Genomic DNA, 21,663 nt, shown 5'->3' on the forward strand with positions numbered 1-21,663 from the left:
CTACCTTACTCAGGAAAAAATAATAAACAAGGATGAAGTAAAAGGGTAGAACTACCATTGATGGGTACTAGGAAGGTTACACCAGGACTCATTTTTTTTCTAAATAGCAAAAAGTGTAAAAGTCATTAGAAAAACCAGAGAAACGCTTTTTTAGCTACTAAGAGGATGTAAAGATTTATTGGTGATTTTACCTTTTAAATTAAAAAATATGATCTTTTTATTTTTCTGTTTATTTTATTTTTTATGGGATTGTTGGGTTGTTACTTATTAACACGGCTAGACTAAGGCAACGAAACAAAACAAAACAAACAAAATAAAAAACCCAAAAAAACTGCCTTCTCCCAAACACCTTGTCTTCACCCTCTGCTCTGCTTTCAGTGACCCAAGGGACTCGGAAACTCAGCATTTCACCCTCATATGTCAGGGTTTTTGATTAATGGCTGTTGAGAGATACTACTTTAATATCTTACCTATTGGTACTGCTGTAAAATAACTCAAAGAGTACAACATAAATCACCCACTACTCATCATTAGGATCAACAAAGATTTTTCAGAAGTCAACACTAAATTTCGTATTGTAATAACTATAAAACAATCAATTAATTCCCAGCTAATGGTAATGGGGTCATTCTCAGACATTGCATAGTGGTTATAACCAATTTTCACTGTACCCAGTTATCTTGGATAAAGATAATTTGTCAGGATTCCAATATGGTTTTCATCACCATGCCATGGGTATCTGAGAAAAATTGATTTATAGTCTTTTCGTTAGGAAAAGGAATAAGAAAACAGATTTGCACAAGCTTGTTTTCTGAAATACAGTTAAAGAGTATGTTACCCTTCAGTCATGGGACCACCTTTAGAACTATTCACTATTTATGTTCCAGGATGAGATAGTGTAGCAAGAGTTACAATAATTTTACTGCCAGCTTATAGCAACTCTCCCCCCCACCCCCCGCCGGCGAGCGCACCCCCCCTTTTTAAAAAAAATTTTTTTTTTATAGCAACTCTTACAAAATCTGGACTATAATTCAGCCAAAGCAATCTAAATTTATATGATCTTCTGAAAGACCTTGGGTTTCAGATGGTTCTAGAAAGAAAAGGGGAGAATTTTGAGGGCAAAGACCTGTTTATGGACTATATTGGGAATTTCTGGACATCAAATTTCTACTAAAACTTTCTGGAGCACAGGCAAAAAATTTGAATCAGTAAATATTTTTTTATCTATATAATACTTCAATATCTAGATTTTGAATACTAGATACTCCAATATCTATTCACCTGATAATCTGCAATGATTTTCTAATAAGAAGATTAAAAGTTTTACCTGATTTTTTAACCACTAGAATATTTGCTTGATCCATGTTTTTCATTCATTTAACAAATATTTGTTGATTCGTACCATGTGTTGTACTACTCTGAGTGCTGGGAACATAGCAGTGAATCAAAACGGGTACATCCCTTGTCCTCAATAAGCTTACATACTAGACACTGAAGGTATTTAATCAGCATCTTCTTCATTCAGGAAGAAGTAATCAACACAACTGTGTAAGTTAAATTAATAGTAACTTCTGAATTATGGATTGGAACAATGTATTATATGTATAAGTATGCTTAATAAAGTAAATGTAAAATATGCCAGGCAATAAGGGCCATAAAAAAAGATATTGCAGAATAAAGGAGGTAGAACAGAATGGTAGAACAAACTACTATTTTGTGCAGGATGGTCAAGAGAGACTTCTCTGAGCAAGGGGAGGCTGACATGTGATGAGTTCTTCAGGCAGAGGACACTGGAAATGTAAAGGTTGAGGTGTGGGAATTTACCTGGCCTGTTTGAGGCACTGCAAGGAGACCAGTTTGGCTGGAACAGAGTGAGTGAGGGGAAGAGGTGGGGGCTGGCTAGGTCATACATATAGTCCTCACTGGTTAAATCCACGATAATCAGTTCACAGCATTAGGGATTAGGGGTCAGGATGTGGTGGTATTTGGAGAGTAACACCACCAAGAACACAATCACCCAACCCTCAAGTTGCAAGTTTAGCAGTTTAATGTGTCCCAATGCTGCAAAAAAATAATGTCCATTTTCCAGATGAAGAAAATCACAATAAGGGAGTCTAGGCTTGTGTGTTATGCAGGATTACATAGTAAGTGGAAGAGCTAGTTGTCTCATCTGTGTACTGTATCTTTTGTGCCCATTTCAGCACTGTCTCCACAGTGAGGCAAAATCTACTGTCTATTTCTGTACCCAGATTTGGAAACTTATGGGCTAACAAACGAAATATCTCCCATTTGTAAATTTGTTCATCTGAGACACAAAAATAGTCAAATTGTATATTTACATGCATGTTTTTAAATTATATGTATTAAAAGGAAAACAATTACATGAAATTGTGACTACTACAGAAATCCTGTCATATGAACAGAAATCTCAGACACAAGATATAATGATGGGCGTTTTAAGGATACTTGACAAATAGCATTTTGAATTTATAGAATTGAAAAATCAGAAAATTAATTTTCTTCATTAGACCAAAGACTTATAGACAATATTTAGGCTCAGGGGCTTTTGTAGGTAATAGTGCTGTTGTATTGTTACCAACCATAAATCCACAGAAGGAAAATGATAAGGAGCAAAGTTCTAAGACTAGCAAATTGTCAGCTTGTTTTATGCAATTTGTTATTCCTCCTTTTTCTGTACTTTCCCTTTTTTCATTCTTTCCCACCTTATTTATAAATTGAAGGTGTTATAAAGCTTTATCTCTTAATCTTGAAGCTCTTTCTAGAAAGTTCCAAAATCATAAATCCATCCTTTCTTGCTCCTTTCAGTTCTCTTTTCCTGTAGCCTGGGAAGTCCAGAAGCCTTCTAGCTTAGTGACTATGTTTCTTATATCACGCCAGATCTAAAGTAGAACTGGTGCTTGTTCTGAGCTAGTGCATGAGCTCAGACATCTTGTGTGCTCTTCATCCCTGGAGTACTGCCACTTGAAATGGTATTTTCAGGGATGACTTCACAGTATAGGAAATAGATACTCAACCATGCTTGTCATTAACGCCAGCACCTAACAGGCAGCATTTCCAAGAGGGAACCACAGCAACACCCATTAACTTCAAAGTTCTGAAAGTCCTAAGAACAAGGGACTATTTACAGGGCTTCTGTGCTTTTTAAGGTCCTCACTTTGTGTTAATTTTGTTTTGTTCTTATAGACGTGACCAGGTGTCATCAACTTTGTGTGACCTACAGTCAAGCCTACTATCATTACACCTAAAGATTGCCGCTAATGCTTAGTATTAGTGGAGGGCTTTCCACTTTGAAAAAGTGTTTTCTATGCATTATCTCATTTACTACTCGCAATAACCCTGTGAGTTGCTTAGCATTAAATTACTAGCCCAATATGTTTAGAGATTATTTGTGTACACGAGAAAGTGCGAGGCCCTGAGTCAAAAGGGAAACTAAATTCTTCAGACTCTGAAGTACAAGATTTTCTTCCCCAAACCACCAAAGTCTAAATCTGAACTGTTTGGAACTGAACAGAAGTGGGTTACAAAGGAAAAAGTGGAGTGTGAGAGTGATCAAATACAGGACCAGCATGTCAAGGCTTAATTTCACAGGCAGTTTAGTAGTCTGTAAATGCAGACTCTGGTACTCCCGTGGTGTCTGCATTCTGTTCAGAAAAGCGGGATGCTGAGAATTCCTCATTCCTTCAGCCAGGCTCTGGAGTTGGCCTCTGACTGTGAGATATTGTTCCCCAAATATAAAATAAGTTTTAATTGATTTTTGATCATTTTAATTGATGGAGTTTGGGCTATTAGGAATAAAGCTACGGGCTGACCCTGTGGCTCACTCGGGATAGTGCAGCACTGGGAGCGTAGCAGCGCTCCGGCCGCAGGTTCGGATCCTATATAGGGATGACCGGTGCACTCACTGGCTGAGCGCGGTGCGGACGACGCCAAGCCAAGGGTTGCGATCCCCTTACTGGTCACAAAAAAAGACAGAAAAAAGGAATAAAGCTACTATGAATATTCGTGTACAGGCTGAGTAGTTTGCTAAGTGTATGTTTAAATTTACGAGCCATGGGACAACTGTTTTCCAAATTATTTGAACCATTTTTAATTCCCACTAGCATGTATAAGAGTTCCAGTTGCTTCACATCCTTGCCACCACTTGGCATTGTCAGTCTTCCTTTCAATTTTAGCTATTCTAATGGGTGCTTAGTGGTATTTCCTTATGGTTTTAATTTTCATTTCTCTGATGACTAATGATGTTGAGTATCTGTTTATGAACTTTCAAGCCATTCCCACATCTTCTTTTGTCAGTTCAAGTATTTTGCCCATTTATTTTAAGGAGCATGTTATAGTCTTACAATTGTGTTGTTAAGAGTACTTTGTATTTTTTGGATAGAAGTCCTTTGTCAGATAATTATATATATTGTGAATATTTTCTCCCAATCTGGAACTTGCCTTTTTGTTTATTCAACCACATCTTTCTAAGAATAAAAGTTTAATTCTGATGAGTTCTATTTTACCAATATGTCTATGTATCTGATAAGATGAAAACTTACTGAAATAAAGCTGAGGTGTTATTTACTAGAAAATTTGCACATATAGAATGATCTCATTTTGGTGAAAAAAAAACTTTATGTATAGCTATATAGAGATAAAGATCTGAAAAGACACACACTAAAGATTTGCATCATTACTAAGGTACCCCTTTTTTAATTTTGCTTGTCACCACTGTCTTACTTTTTACGAAGCACATGTTATGCTTTTGTATTAATTAAAGTTTTTAAAAGCAAATTATTTAAAATCATAAGTGAAAGTGTATTTCTAGTTTTTCCCTTTCAAACTTACCCTTAGTGATAAACTCTCTTCACATTTCAGGACATTTTTCTATCACTACTTTTAGGTATACATATAATATTTCAACAAATATATGATTATACTATACTTTTCTTGGCAACTCAGTTCTTTTTTTTTTACTTAACATATCATACACATCTCACAAATGTAGATACATAAAAATGTATTTGTTATTTCCTCCTTGATGAATAACACATAGGTTGCCCCATTGTGTTGCTGTTGCTGTCACAACCAATGGCTCAGAAAGCTCCCTCGAAAGCACACCTTTAAGAAACCTACATTCAAAAATGTTTATTGAGCATTTGTGGCTGGCTTTGTTCTAGACATGAGAATCCAGGAGTCAACAAAGCAAAGTCTCTGCTCTTGAGGAACTTACCAATCAAGGTAATGAGCCAAACTATTAGCAAGAACAAACTTCCTTCATGTTTCAAGACTATGAGGAAAGCAGAACAAAGGTGCTTTCATAAATATTTATTTATATCTTACAAACTACAAGAAAAAAAAAACTTGTCATGCATGTTAAAATAAATGCATAATGTAACAAGTACGATCCCCAGGTAAAATGTGTCCAAATAGGCTGCTCTCTGAAAAAATTGGAATGCATAGCTTATATGCCATTTCTCACTGCTAGTTGATTTAAGAATTAGAAAATACGGGTTGTAAATTCAAATTAATCGTTGAGATCAATTATTACGTATATTTTTAGGTTTCTCATAATCTATATACTCCCCCACATAATGCTTTGATTTTCTATTTAGGAATTATCTCAGTACAGTTTTGGTGCTAGGAAAATTCTAGGTTATACCTTTTCTTAAGAAGAAGCAAAAGACACTAAATCTTTACATCCTCAGCCCAACAGAGAGAGCAAATAAGCACATGGGTTTATTCTGATCAATTTGGTGCTTTCTTCCAGTTGTAAGATACACAAGAACAAGGAGAAATGTTTGGAAGCTACGCAATTCAACAGTGGTTGCAGAGGAGGCAAGACACGCAGGTTACTTGTGGAAGGCTGGTTACAGTGCTTCTGGATTCCTGTGTTCTGTTTTTATTTAATTACTTTTCTGTCCCTATGAAGCCTGGTCTGTAGCCTCCTATTGATTCTGAGTCCATGAAATATTCTAATAATTCTCCTTTTGCTTAAGTTGGTCATTTTTTTTTTTTTTTTATCACTTTTGCTTGTAACTGAGACTTTAAGTGGAACAAATACTTTTAAACTTTTCTTCAAGGGCCGGCCCCGTGGCGCACTCGGGAGAGTGCAGCACTTGGGAGCGCAGCGGCGCTCCCGCCGCGGGTTCGGATCCTATATAGGAATGGCCAGTGAGCTCACTGGCTGAGTCCGGTTCGGGCGACACCAAGCCAAGGGTTGCGATCCCCTTACCAGTCACAAAAAGACAAAAAAAAAAAACAAAAAAAAAACTTTTCTTCAAAACTTACCACAAAATAAGTTCTTCCTTTACGTAGAGTTGTGAGAAAGAAATAGACAATAAATAGAATGGACACATGCCTTTCTTCAGTTAGTTGTTCATTCACGTAACGTTCAAGAAACATTTATTAAATGCTGTTGTATATGAAGCACTCCCTAAGCTTCGAGGAGCAAGAGAGACAACTAGCATTTGTGAAACAAAAGCCAAGAAAGCAATAGGGTGCCTTAGTAGGTCCTGAGAGCCCCTGAACTCATGTTAGGTGACCAATGCAGGAATATGTTATTTTACCTGATTGGTCTTCTGTCACTATACATTTAAACCATTTGGTTGTATGTAGTCATGTTTGCCATCATTTCATTTTGGAATTTCTCACTTTTTCAATAGTGGGATACCAGTAAATGGTGCCCAGTGGTAATGTGTTACATTTTCTCCTTCTCTCCATTCACAGCAGTAGCATTTGCCTGAAAATCAATAAATGTTTTTGCAATTAAAGGCACTTATGTACAGGGTGTTCAATAAATTAAAACAGCGATTCATGCAAACATTAAAATGAAACATTATCTGGTGTGCATGGCTCTTCACATTGGCTTTATCTCTGTGAACAGGGTGATTCTCAGAAGCAATGTCAAGGAAGAGAAGAAATTAACCAGGCTGGGAGGAAAAGGAAAGGGAATGGATGGCATCCAGGCAGAAGGACGGTGATGTGTACACACAGAACCAGCGTGATGCCTGTAGGATCTGGGAGGACCTAGAAGATTTTATCTGAACTGGAGAAAGTGAAAGGGTGCATTTGGTGAAAATAAAAATAAAAAATAAATTAGTCTAGAAAGGTGTGCAGATGCCAGATATTGAAGAACCTTTCACACCAAGCTAATTTGGTACTTGGGGGAAAAACCATATAAACAATTAATACAATTCATGTCATCTATGTCCTCCTACCATTACCTGCTTTGGGGTCTTAGGAAAAACCCTTTTCCGCTTTCACACATTGCTTCAGGCCTTTGATGGTTATTAAAACATAGTTTGACCTGATAACACCGGGAAAAAACATGAGGGGTAAAGGTCTGACCCCCGCCTCATACACACACACATGCACATACACACATATACACATACACACACACATATATCCTACACACACATATATACCTCACATATGTACACATACACACATGCACGCATGCGCGCACACACACACACACACACACACACACACACACACACACACACACACACAACACTTGCTTGGGCTCTATGTCCTTCTTGAGAACAGCTTGGTCTTCAGGCACTATACAATTAGTTCCATGGCCATAAGCTATTGAGGATTAGACATTCCTTTGGACATCCTTATAGGAGTTATTTCATAAATTTTTGACATCAGAACCTTAAAGGTATCAACTTAAATAATGTTCACTTTTGTAGCAAAGAGAAAATGGTGATAGAATAATCTTGGCAGATAAAAATAAAACCTTCGATGAGCACCAACATATTTTAGTAATAAGCATCAATTGTTTAAATACACAATAAACTTTGCAGACAACTGTGAAATATTTTCTCCTAACTAAACCACATTTTTTTTTCTCTTTTAGATTTAGATGTGAGATTTAGTTCTGAGCTTCTCTTCAGGCCTGTGCTAATAGCTAAGGCTGTGGTGGCAAGTGAAGTTTCAGTGCCATCACCACCATCATCTGTTTAGGTGCATGGACTGCTCTCACTGACATATCCTTCCAGCTTGCTGTAGTCTTCCTATCTCATTTAAAGGCCTAAGCCTACCAAGGAAGCAGTTTTTGCACCAGGCAGGAAGAGATGGACACAGCCTTTCCTTTGGAACTCCCCGAGGTGTCTTTGAGTCTCCCGTGTACAGCATGTTCTTCCTCATCATTTCAAAGTGGCAAACCCAAGCATTAGAGCTTGCAATTTTAAAAAAATTTAAGCATTCTCTTTGATATTAACATGGCAAAGCTTTCTGATAAGGATCATGCCTTAAGTAGCCTTTAATATTTAATGCTGGTATCATAGAGGTATTGACCTGAGAGTGAACAATAAATTATAAAAACACCCAGAAGCTCATGTCCAATGAATCAGAACAATTGATTTTCTTTTTAAACATGAGCTTGCCATGGGAAGTGTTTTAATATCCAGAAACAGGGCCAAGAAGCTTAGATTTAGAATGAATGAGGCGTGGAAGATGAATTACAGTGCAAGGTTCTATTTATAGAGAATATAAAAATCAAGTGTGTGGAGAGGTGGGGGAAGCAGGGTTGCTTGTTGAAATATAGTGCTCCATGAGGGCACATTGATGGATTATCCAGAGAAGACACAGAAGATGCCAAGAAGGAACTGCAATTTACAGAGATAGTCTCTGCAAAGACTAAATATTAAGTACATATGATATTTTTGTGACATCTCTGCATTATGGTTTAATATTAAACCTGTCAGCCCTCTGAGCCAGGGACAGCCCTTCAGCTGTTTATTGTAGGATCCACTATGGTAGAATCACCAACCTAACAGTCTGAAAGGGCTAGAGGTTTTTACTGCATGTGTCTCTGTGAAACCCAAGGCTAGCTTCGAATAGATGATCTCACTTAGAATGAAGCACCAATTACTAAAGGAAGGTAGGTATTAAAAACACCTGAAGTTCCTGAGGACAGAACAACTATAAAGTGATGAATGACAGGAGTGGATTTAATAATGCACCCTAGGTGCAACACAGAATAATTTGTCAGTCACCAGTAAAATGAAGGTGGGCATTAGGCAAGGCAATTGCTGGCATCCATCCTATCTTTTCATTACTTATTAAAATGAATTATGACAGTCACTTTTCCCGCTCATCATATTTTGTGAGCAGGTCGTTCATTAATATTACTCAATCTTTTCTTACTGGTATTTTGAATAAAATGCTTTGGGAGGAATGCATTATGCTTAATACTGGCTTTCTCAGATCCTTTTTTATAAGTATTCAGTACCTATGTTATCCCTCTATATTTTCAGTCCCTCACCTCATTATTCTGTTCTGTGCACACACATGCATATGCACACATATTCAAGCACAACTCTCTCCTACTTCACTAGATTAGATGATTTCCTTTTATAGATGGTAAAACCAGGACACAAAAAGGGAAAGGATTGCCTAAGGCAAGATACTGTTTTAACAACAGAACAAGAACCAAAATGCCAAAATTAAACATAAAATGACTGTTAATCTACCTTCTTATTCAGCTTGCTCTTGCTGGTGATTATATTTTCCTATTACTTATTTATTTTGTGTACATTTATGGTATTTACATTTTAGTAATCATCCTCTTCCCTCTTAAGTGAAGGCCTAATGTAGATAGCACAGTAAAAGATTAAATGCCATGTTGTGCAGGCTGCGTAACACTTTCTGTTGTGCATGTGTCCTTGGTCAAAGCATACACTTTGCAGATATTCGTCTTATTCTTCACCATTCCTTATTTCCGTGCTGGAACTTCTTTGGCCCAGCAATCTCCAGTTTTGGCCTCGTGTCTACCATTGTTGCTTTAGATTAGTGCCTGTCATTCCAGAGGAAACGAAGCATGAAGCAAGACATACGTGGTGTGCCCTGCTTGGGCACATTGCCAATGGGTATAGTTAAGGAAAAGAAGTATAAAGGGCATTTAAAAAATTATTCCCTCTTCTTTCTCCCCTTCCCATCTCAGGCACTAAATATTTTTGATGTTTACTTTTTATACTGCTACTTTATTCCTTTCCTTTCAGTGACCACTGTCTTAGCCCAAACATTCATCCATTTATGCCATGATTACTGAAATGATGTCCTGAAAGATCCCCACATCAGCCTAAGGTTTTCCCTACCTCCAGACATTAAGCATGTACAGTCGTAGTTGTTTTACTTATGCATGACTATTCCACAACACTTCCCACTCCACATCTCTACTCAGTTACCCCTGATGGCTCCCTAACTTTAACCCCACCCCCCTATCATAATCTTAAATTTAAAAGTTCTCTCAATCTGGTCCTTACTTATTTCTCCAACATTTTTTCTTTCAGTAGAACCCTATGAGATATTTCTGTTGCAGCCAAGCTTCTCAGTTCTGCATTAGGTGCTATCCTCCTCCTCTCTAATTCTCTAGGTCCTGCACTTTCTTAAATAGCTAGAGTTTCAGCTCTACCATCAGGGCTCACCTTCTTTTCTGAATTTCTGCCCCAGTCCCTTGATATCCAGCTCATGCTCAACATGCCTGTCAAATGCTACCTGTACACAGTGCAACTCTGTGCACCCTCCTATGTCACCACTAGCTCCTTTGGCACACTTTCTTATCAGAGTAGGTGGCAACACCATCCATCTAGTATTTGATGGGGTCCCACATTTTCCTCATTTCTCACATTCAGTTCATTCACAAGTACTGTTCTACTCCCAAAATATGTCTCACATTTTTCAACTTTTCTTTATGTTTATTGCTGTCACTATGGCACAAGCCATCAACAGTTGGAGTATTGCATTAGCCTCTTCAATTGTATCCCTCTCACTCAAACACATTCTCCACAAAACAGCCATTAAGGCAGACAAACAAACAAACAAATATACATATGTCAAATCTTGTCCCTTCCCTGCTTGGAACTGTCCACACTCCTTACCAAGATGTGTAGACACAGCATAACAAGGTCTCTCTCTCACCTCCTATGGGGCCACACTCCCTGTGACATGTTATGTTCTAGCTGTATAGGCCTTCTGGTGTTTCCTGGACTCACCATCACCAGGATTTTTTAAATTTAGGCTCTTCCACTTAGAGCCGCTTCTCCTCCCCATAAGCCTAATTATTCTTGGCTGGCTAGCTCCTTCTCTTTCAGTTCTCAGCTTAAACCTCAGAGAGGACTTTATTAACCACCCTAAATAATGCAGGCTACCATGCCATGATTTTCTATCACTGACCCTATTTATTTCCTTCCTAGCACTTACCATAATCTCTAGTTATATGGTCATTTATTTACTTAATATTGTAGCCTCTTTTTAGGAATGATTCGTCACACACACTGGAAGGTAAGCTAAATGAAGTCAAAGATGAGGTCTACTTGTTTATCTTTGTATTTCTACACTTAGCATTGCATCTGCGTAGCTGCTCACTGAGTCTTATGTGTATCAATGAGCACTACTTTTTGGGCAGACTATCTACTGCTTAGGACTATTACTTACCACTGGTTGTGGATTTGTCTTATAATATTTTGCTGTCCCAATGCTTAGAAAAGTACCCTACATGTACTCGGACTTTGATAAATATTTTACTACCATTATTAATAATATAGGACCCTTGAATTGTCAGTCTGAGTGTATGGGCTAAGCTTGGGGAAAGGGAGGTACATTTATTAAAAAACAGCTTATTACTCCTTGAATAAAAATCTCAATGGTGGTCAGGAACTTTGAGTAAGACCTTAGTATAGCCCTGCCAAAGAAAACAGTACTGTCATGTAAAAGGATTGAATTAACCATGCAAAATTTGGTACAGATCTATCGAGAATTCAATATATTCTAAGAAAAACAGAATTACTCTCCTCTGGCTTGGCAAAGACATCTATATAAAGAGCTTGAGGCCAAAATTATGATGGACAGGCAATTATCTGACACTGAAGGAAAATTAGATTTTTCTGATGAACAGACAGAGAATATAAGTTTGGAGGGAAGGGGGGAGGCAGGGAATATAAATGACAGAATGAGAAGGAAGGAGATATACTTCAGAGGTGTCTCCATGAGCCAGCTCGTCTGCAACCAATAAGAGCAGTTAAGACATATACAGAAATGCAGACCAGTTAGGGAGGCGGGATTTATATAATTTTCTTCTTTGATTTTCCTCTTTATGTGTTAGAGGAATAGAGGAGCTCAGGCTGAGGTTTTTTTGTTTTGTTTTTTTACTGAAATATCTTAAAAATAAATAACTTATAACATCTTGAGAATGTGAATACATTTGAAATGAATAAACTCTGTCACTCTGAGAGAATAAGTTCCATATGTCGCTTCCATCTCTCTCTTTCATGTGGCAGCATGGCTCTGGGAGCAAATGGACCTAATTACCATCCAACACTCTCTAGGAGGCCCTTGCAGATTCCCCTTGATTAGCTGTGGAAATGACTTGATGGGGTTTGCTGGTTCCTTTTGGAGAACATTTTCTCTTGCTGGCTTTCTTGTTGGGATGGATTTCCGAAGAATGCCTGTTTATCCCTTTGCAATATTATTGTTTCATTTTATGAATAAAAACCTTTTTTAGCTAATTCTTGATTTTCTAGGTTAATCATTATTGTGGCTAAATTAAATCATAAGATTTTGTGAGTTGGCAGATGAGGTGAAATCAATTGTTCACTTTTAATAAATCATGAAGTATGATTAGGGAACGTGTATTTTATTTGCTTTTCGGAATTAATTGTGTAATTTACTGTTAGCCTGAAATACTGAAATCAAGATATATAAAATAGGAGGAATTTTTTTCATTTTAGTTTAGGATTATTTATATTCAAAAAGACTTCCAATTAGATTCTTTTGTAGAAGGCATCAGAAATATACTCAAACTATGACTGAATTTTTTAAAGTTAGCTTAAATCTTTATCATTTGTATTAATCCATGACTTACTCCCTAAATATTTCTAAAGATTTTAGACAATTTACATTGTCAAACAAGTCAATGAAAAGAAAAACAGAGGAAAAATCAGTTAAAATGAGAAGAGAAATGGATTTAGTTGCTGGGAACATCTATTTTGCAAGACGTGCTTAACGTTTTATGAGCATACTAATATCTCTTCTCATTCATTGTGTCTGTGATCCTCATGATGACTCCTTATTGCCCTGATTCACTGGTTCACTCTATATTAATCAGGTGCAATATTAATTTGGTAAACAAATACATATATAATATTAAGTATAAAGTATTGTAGTACGGACAGAAAAAGCAAGGCACAAGGCTATAAAGTCACTTGTGTGCACACATTCAACCCCTCAGTGACAGAGCCAGAGCTACCATTCTTCAGAAACCTGGAATAACTTCTCATGATTCAAAAGTGCTTTGCCAGCCCACAGCAAGCTATGCCTGAAGACTTCTGAGTTTAAGAAAAAAAACATTTTAAAGGCTACAGGGCACTGCCTTGGCTTACCCTGTCAGCAAGCTAAGGCTCCACCTGAGCTGTTGGTACTTTTTAATGGTTCCCCCCCCCCACATTAACAAACTCACCCATGATTCTTACACATTTAGAAAGATTCAGTGCAAAGGTCTTTTGTTGCCGGTTTCCAAGTAAATAAATGATTAGCATATTTAAATGTTGTTTCTATGCTTCAGAAATGTCCGCCTTGGGTGAGCTATTCTGTCAGCCTCTCGTGACACACGACCACCATACTGCTCTCTGCTCTGGAGGCAGATCTTTGAGGGCCAAACCCACACACTTGCTCTGTATCTTTTGCCCCCTGGGGGTGAGGAGAGGGGGAGCACCTCTGGCTGGCTGCATCCTGGTAAATGCTACCACCCTGCGGTGCCCAGCCTGCAGCTGTGCCCTTGTGGTTCTTAACTGCCTGCCCATACCTACGTGGACAGTCATTTTATCAAACCCTCCATGGATTCTCATGGGTTAATTTGCATGGGCTGTTTCCAGCTGTGATCCTGATATATACAGCACATAAATGATTCTGTACTCTGTATGAATTATAGTCAGAAAAATTTTCTTTAAATCTGGACCCTCCTGCATGCTAGTCATGGGTGTTTGAACAAATCACTTAACCTTTATTTTTAAAATGGATTTTAAAGCACTTGACTCAGGACTGACCAGGAGAGTTAAATGAAATAATTTATGTTTATTTAAAGCATGTGGCACATAGCAGTCATTTTCACTTTTTAAAAAATAAAATTTAATGCTGATTGAAGAGCACTATTTTCTTCTAAAATGCTGTTGTTATTTATATGCGTTCTGCTCCATCTGTAACACGTGTAAGGGAAATTTGGGCATCATTGTCATGAATTTTATTGCATTTTCACCCAATGTCAGATTGAGAGAACATCATACGTATGTTTATTAGCCAAAGAACTAATGTTGAAAATATTTGGTTTTCCAGTTGGCCAGGGGTGGAAGATGGTGACAGAACTAGAGTTCGTTTGGGAATGAGCAATAATAAACACATGATTTTCTTTTTTTATTTTTATGTTTTGTGGGGACATCCTCTTTTCCTCAAAATAGCACAGATCATTTAGCTTGCTCAATATATTAGTCAGAGATTTTTTTTTAGAGGAAAAAAATGGAAATATAATAGTGCCTAGAAGTTTTAGCTCCCCTTCTTTTTTAGAATCCTATTTTTATAATCAACTCTCAGTCCCCAGTGCTATTATCAGGCAATAGTGATCTAGATGATCTAAAAGTCCTATATTTAATTTCTTTAGAGTTTATATTCGTATATATGAGGGTACTTTAAAAAGTTAATGGAAAAGTGGAATTAAAAGAGTATATGAATCTGTTTATGAACTTATTGAAGACACCACTCCCAAAACATAACTGGTATTATGATATACAGCAGCAAAAGATGACCTCTCTCCAGAGGTTTTATTTGACCTGGATGTGTACAGCCTGGCTTGGACATGAAAATAGTGGTTAAAATTCAGATGAGTTGGGTGAAGCTGTTCTTTTATGTTGTGATTTTGCTTTAATCTTGCTTTCCTTGTAATTGGAAAACCTGAACTGCAGAGCATTTGCATTTCCTCCATTGACTGGGGAAAAAAAGAAAACCGTGACCATTTGAGGATATTGTGAAACCAGGATATTAAGGGAGAATTAGGGGATAAATTGCAGGGGAAGGATGTGAGCTGTGCAAAGCTGAAACAGCACTTAGATTTAATTTTAAGAAAGATAATGAAAACCTCTAAAGAACATTTTTTTAAAAAAGTCAGCCATACACCAAGCACCCACATCTTTGCTTCTAATACCATTCTCCAGTAAAACAGAGCAGGATACCTTGGAGCAATGTCTGATTCTAGGTCTGGGGCGAGAAATACACAAAAATGATCCTGGAGCATTTTGCAGTGCCAGAGGTAAGGAAGTGCTATTTTAAGAAGAACATGATTATGGGGATACCATGTTAAAAGGACAAAGGAGCCATCTGACAGAGTTCCTGATAGATGAAGCTGGAATGATTTGAGCAAAACAATTTTTTAAAAAAGGAGTATTGGATTATAATCTAAACTATAAAATAAATATCTATGAATTATTGCTGATATATATAAATAATTCGATACATAAATGGATAGGGAGAATAGACAAATCTGAAGAATTCCAAATAATATATGTAGACACTCTGACCTAGAGCAGGTGGAGTGTAACTCCCCACTCCTCAAACGTGGGCGATGAGTACAGACACACCTCATTGTGCTGTGCTTCATTTTATTGTGCTTTGAAGATTTTGCGTTTTTTGCAGATTGAAGGTCTGTGGCACCCCTGCATTGAGCAAGTCTATCAGCGCCATGTTCCCAACAGCATGTGCTCACTTTGAATGTCTGTGTCACATTTTGGTAATTCTCACAGTATTTCAAACTTCCTCATTATTATTGTATCTGTTATGGTGATCTGTGATCAGTGATCTTTGATGTTACTGTTATAATTGTTTTGGAGTGACATGGACTGCGCCCATATAAGACAGTGAAGTTAATCTATAAATGCTGTGACTGCTCCACTGACCAGCCGTTCCCTCATCTTTCTCCCTCTCCTCAACCTTCCTTATACCCTGAGACACAGCAATATTGAGATTAGGCCAATTAATAACCCCACAGAGGTCTCTAAGTGTTCATGTGAAAGGATGAGTCACACGTCTCTCACTTTTTGATTAAATGAGGAAGGCATGTGGAAAGCTGAGAAGGCTGAGAGCTAGGCTTCTGCCAAATAGCCAAGTTGTGAATGCACACAAAAGTTCTTGAAGAAAATTAAAAGTGCTACTCCAGTGAACTCAGGAATATAAGAAAGAGAGACTTATTGATGATATGGAGAAGATTTTAGTGGTCTGGTTAGATCGAACCAGCCACAACACTCCCCTAAGCCAAAGCCTCACCACTGCCAGGACCTGACTCTCTTCAATTCTGTGAAGGCTGAGAGAGGTGAGGAAGCTGCAGAAGGAAAGTATGAAGCCAGAAGAGGTTGGTTCATGAGGTTTAAGGAAAGAAGTCGTCTCATAACATCAAAGTGCAAGGTGAGGCAGCGAGTGCTGATGGAGAAGCTGCAGCACATTCCCGAGAACATCTGGCCAGGATAATTGATGAAGGGACTACACTAAACAACAGATTTTCAGTGTAGAATAGAAGTGCCTTATATTGAAAGAAGGTGCCATCTGGGACTTTGATAGCTAGAGCGGAGGAGTCAATGCCTGGCTTCAATGCTTCACAAGACAGGCTGACTCTCTTGCTAGGGGTTAAAGCAGCTGGTGACTTTAAGTTGAAGCCAGTGCTCATTCACCATTGCATAAATCCTAGGGCCCTTTAAAATGATGCTAAATATACTCTGCCTGTGCTCTGTAAACTTATCCACAAAGCCTGGACCACAGCCCTTCTGTTCAGAGTATGGTTTACTGAATATTTCAAGCTCACTGGTGAAGCCTATTGCTCAGAAAAAAAAAAAAAATTCCTTTCCAAACCTTGCTGCTTATTGACAATGCACCTGGTCACCCAAGAGCTCTGATGGAAATATACATGGAGATTAATGTTGTTTTCATGCCTGCTAACACAACATTCATTCTTCATCCCGTGGATCAAGGAGCAATTTCAAAGTCTTATTGTTGAAGAAATCCATTTTATAAGGCTGTAGCTGACATAGACAATGATTCCTCTGATGGATCTAGGCAAAGTAAATTGAAAACCTTCTGAAAAGAATTCACTATTCTAGATGCCATTAGGAACATTCATGATTCACGGGAGGAGGTAAAAATATCAACATTAACAGGAATTTGGAAGAAGCAGGTTTCAACCCTCATGGATGACTTGGATGGGTTCAAGACTTCAGTGGAGGAAGTAACTGCAGATGGGGTGGAAGTAGCAAGAAAACTAGAATTAGAAGTGGAGCCTGAAGATGCGACTGAATTGCTGCAGTCTCATGATAAAACTTTAATAGACAAAGAGTTGCTTCTTATGGATGAATAAAGCAAGTGGTTTCTTGAGATGGAAGCTACTCCTGGCAAAGATGCTATGAACATTGTTAAAATGGCAACAAAGGATTTAGAATATTACATGAACAGTTGTTATAACAGCAGAGTTTGAGAGTATTGACTCCAATTTTGAAAGAAGTTCTGTGGTGGGTAAAATGCTATCAAGCAGCATTACATGCTTCACAGAAAGCTTTCATGAACAGAAAAGTCAATTGATGGGGCAAACTTCATTGTTGTCTTATTTTAAGAAATTCCCATGGCCACCCCAGCCTCCAGCAGCCACCACCCTGCTCAGTCAGCAGCCACCAACATCAAGGCAAAAGCCTCCACCAGCAAAAAGATTACAACTTCCTGATGGCTCAGATGATCATTAGCATTTTTTAGCATTAAAGTATTTTTTTTTACTTAAGGTATATATATATATACCTTAAGTAAAAACCAATATATATATTGGTTTTTTTAGACATAGCTATTATAAACATAATAGACTATGGTATAATATAAACATAACTTTTATATGTATTGGGAAACCAATAAATTTGTGTGACTCCCTTTATTGTGATATTTGTCTTAATGCAGTGGCCTAGAACTCTGGAAATGAACATTCAGTATCTCCAAGGTATGCCTGTAGTAACTTCCTTACAAGGAGTACAGAAGGAAAGGTGCAAAAAAGAAAAAAAAAAAAGTCAGTTCAGAAGCCTGACAAATACTGCCTTAACCAATTGACTAAAATTAACATCAACAGTGACAAAAGTCATATTGATAGTATGAACCTTTCCTATAATATATGGTGAGAAGGGCACATCACCTGTGTGATCTTCCTCCCAACAACCCATAACTCCAGTCTAATCATCAGACAAATCCTAATTGAGGAACATTCTACAAAACACCTGACCAGTACACCTCAAAACCATCAAGGTTATCAAAAACAAGGAAAGTCTAAGAAATTGTCACAACCAAGAAAAGCCAAAGGAGACATATCCACTAAATGTAATGTGGTATCTTTGATGGGAGCCTGGAACAGAAAAGGATTAGGTAAAAACTATGGAAATCTGAATAAGTACAGACTTTAGTTGATCATAATGTATTGCTATGGGTTCACTAGTTGTAACACCCTACCATATTAGTGTGATACTCATGCAAGGTGTTAATAATAAGGGACCCAGGCTGCAGTTATGTGGGAAGTCTCTGAACTATCATTGCAATTTTTCTGTACATATAAAACTATTCTAAAATAAGCTTTTTAAAAAAATAAACCATAACCTTGTCACTATAAAAGAGAGTGCAACTTCTCCTTTCTATTTTTCTTCTAAATGTTGCCAAGGTACCTTTTCTAAGTGACCGATAAATGTTCTTGTTTCATTACCAACTGCTGCCTGCTACCTATGGATGGTCCTTTACCATCCAATTGACCCCCTACCAACCTCTTCTTTCTCTCAAGTGTCAGTACTGCATTTGTCAACAAATAAGAGAGCACTTGCCCACAATGCTGAAAATAGTAGGAGTATCTATTTCTGTCATAACAAGAAGCCCAGAGGTAGGTCCATAGTGCTTTAGCAGCTCGTGATGTTCAGGCTGACGCCTCTGAGATTCTCCTAGTCTTTCCCATGAGAGCACAAAGAGGCTGCCACAGCCTCAAAGCAGGAAAAGGGGACAGAAGGGAGCAACAACCACCTTTCCCCTTTTTTCTACCCTACCTTCCCCCCTGTAGCCCTCTGCTATTTCTGGTTGCCCAGAACCCTGTCACTCAGCAGCACAGGCCCTGCTTTTCCAGTCTCTAGAGAAGCTCAGCACGGAAGTGGGGGATTGGGAAGGGTTGTTGGGACATGCAGTCCTCAGTGTCTGTCGCTCTAAGGATATCATACTCCTAGCCTATTTCTATCATTCTTTGTATGGGACACTGATTTTCCAGGACTCAAATTTGCTCTAACCTTCAGACATTGTTATAAAGATGCTGCTTCCAGTTACATTTGACTTGTGTCCTCTGGGATCATCTGACTCTCTCTAAATGACTACAGCCCTGTTCTGGGAGTGTGGGGGTGGGAGGAAACCGTGAAGTGGAGAAACTTTCACTGTAAACCTCACAGATTTGACACCTATCTGATGAGCAGGATAAGAGAGCGCATTTTTGCATTGACATGGAGAAAAGGAAAAGCTTTTATTTTCCCATGAAACTCCATAATTATTTTGTTTTTCTTTTATACATTAACAGATGCATTTTGTTAAAGGCACCAATTATATTAGGTTTGTGCGAACTGTTTTCTGGAGATGAAGTCGAGGCATATATCAGAGAAACAGGGAAATTTTATTAAGAATTCAAGGTAGACTGTTTGTAATTAGAATTCATCAGAACAGACCTGGAGGTCAGCTTATTGTATATACAGCTTGATGGTCAAGAATTTGGGCTATGCATCTACACTGTCTGGATTTGAATTTCTGGTCTACTAGTACTGTGGCTTTGTGCCTTTGACTAGTGTCTCAATGTTTCTGTGCCTTAATTTCATCATCTGTAAAATGGGGATGACAGTAATAGTAGCTACTTAAGATGCTATGTGGATTAATTGAGTTAATGCATATAAGGCTTTTCCAAAAGTTCCTGATACTTAGAAAACACTTAATAGATATTACCTGTTATTATCATTAGTGGTAATGTCGGTATCACAGGACAGCAATAAAAGCGCCCTCACTATTTATATTATCATATACTGTATATAGATTTTATCTTTTTTCTCTTTCCCTAACCTTAAATGTTGCCAACCAATTATATCTAAAAATACGAAACCACTTGCTATCTTATTTTTAATTTTTTTTATGTGCGTGTGTCTATATTTTCTTTCAAAGATGAAATTTTTTTTTTTCTTTTTGTCATTTTTGTGACCGGCCGCACCGCGCTCAGCCAGTGAGTGCACCGGCCATCCCGAACCCGCGGCGGGAGCACTGCTGCGCTCCCACTCTCCTGAGTGCGCCACGGGGTCAGCCCTCAAAGATGAAATTTAAGTGGTAGAACTCATTTGTCAGTTATGGCTACGAAGCAGATTGGCCTCAGTTGTTGATTTTGCTTTCCAGGAAGCAACTGTAAGCTCAGTGTACTCTGCTAACCGTTAGTCACTTATCTGTGAAAGCAGGGATTTGTGCTTACAAATCCCTGTGTATGGCTGTGTATGGCAGCATATTTTGCGTATGGCCTCAACTCTTACGGGTTAAGCTTTTCAGAAACTAAACTTCACTAACTAGTGGAAACTTTTTTTTCCCCCATTAACTCACCTATTTTGGGGTGATATGAACATATGAGTACTTGGGAGATTGCAGGAATTTTGTACATGGAGACAGATGTCTCCAGGTCTTACCAAGTGTTCTGAGTACATTTAAAATCCATTTAAACTGTATAATAATATTTAATTATTTCATGAGGGTTTTAGATTTCTTTCCTTTGATATTACATGTGTGCAGAGGAAAAAAATTTCAGACCTATCAAGAAAGGGAGATTGGGGGGAGCGGCAAGGAAGAAATAATACTTCCTTTGTTTAAAGGTGGCAGCGTACTGTGTTTTATTGTTTACTCTTTCGTGAGTTTACTTTAAGCTTCCTTGTACTGAATAGTACCTACTAAATGGTACATTTGTATTTCTGTTTGCTGATCAGGGTAATGCTGAAATAAGAGGAGGAATTATCAACTAGATATGATATTAGATTTGTTATTCCCATTTATTCTCGCCTTTGAATGAAAGTCTCTTTAAAAATTCCTAGTTGGGAGAAAGGGTATTGATTTTCTCCATCAATTCTAAGGGATGTGTATAAATATGTTACACAGTATCAGGGTTTTAACGACTACAAATGTTTCACATTACTACCTACCGGTAGAAGGTTTTTAGGTTTTTGAGGGGCCTAAGCTTATAATAACTTAGGAGTCTGATTTAGGAGAAAGAATATCAAATTATGAATTAAAAAAGTCAACTACTGCTTTAGAATGAAAAAGAATTTCACAACAAATTAAAAATTTATGACAGCTGGCAAGTACCCACAAATATCACAAAATTTAGAAATATAACAGGTTGTTATTTATAAAATTCTCGATGCACATTTTTTCTACTTTAATTCACTTCACACTCTTTGATCTCTTTCTTTGACAACTATTTTGTAATATCACTTTGTAAAATAAAAGTAAAGAGATAATTCTCCCTTTTCTTAAACTACATATATATATTCCACTAAACCTAAGCTAAATATGTCCTCAATATGACTTTTCCTTACCTGGATC

General features: G+C 37.7%; 1 protein-coding gene across 5 annotated transcripts in view; it reads left to right on the forward strand.

The window, feature by feature from the left end:
- ARHGAP24 (Rho GTPase activating protein 24) overlaps positions 1 to 21,663 on the forward strand; it is a 710,372-nt gene that overhangs the window by 578,467 nt on the left and 110,242 nt on the right. Inside the window, exon 2 of one of the 5 annotated variants that reach the window (XM_063107677.1) lies at positions 5,181 to 5,241. The exons of the other annotated variants lie outside the window; for them this stretch is intronic. The gene's annotated coding sequence lies outside the window, so the exon portion shown is untranslated. The remainder of the gene's footprint in view (positions 1 to 5,180; positions 5,242 to 21,663) is intronic. 5 annotated transcript variants of the gene reach the window in all.

This window comes from Cynocephalus volans, chromosome 9 (assembly GCF_027409185.1).
Source record: "Cynocephalus volans isolate mCynVol1 chromosome 9, mCynVol1.pri, whole genome shotgun sequence".
Taxonomy (NCBI): domain Eukaryota; kingdom Metazoa; phylum Chordata; class Mammalia; order Dermoptera; family Cynocephalidae; genus Cynocephalus; species Cynocephalus volans.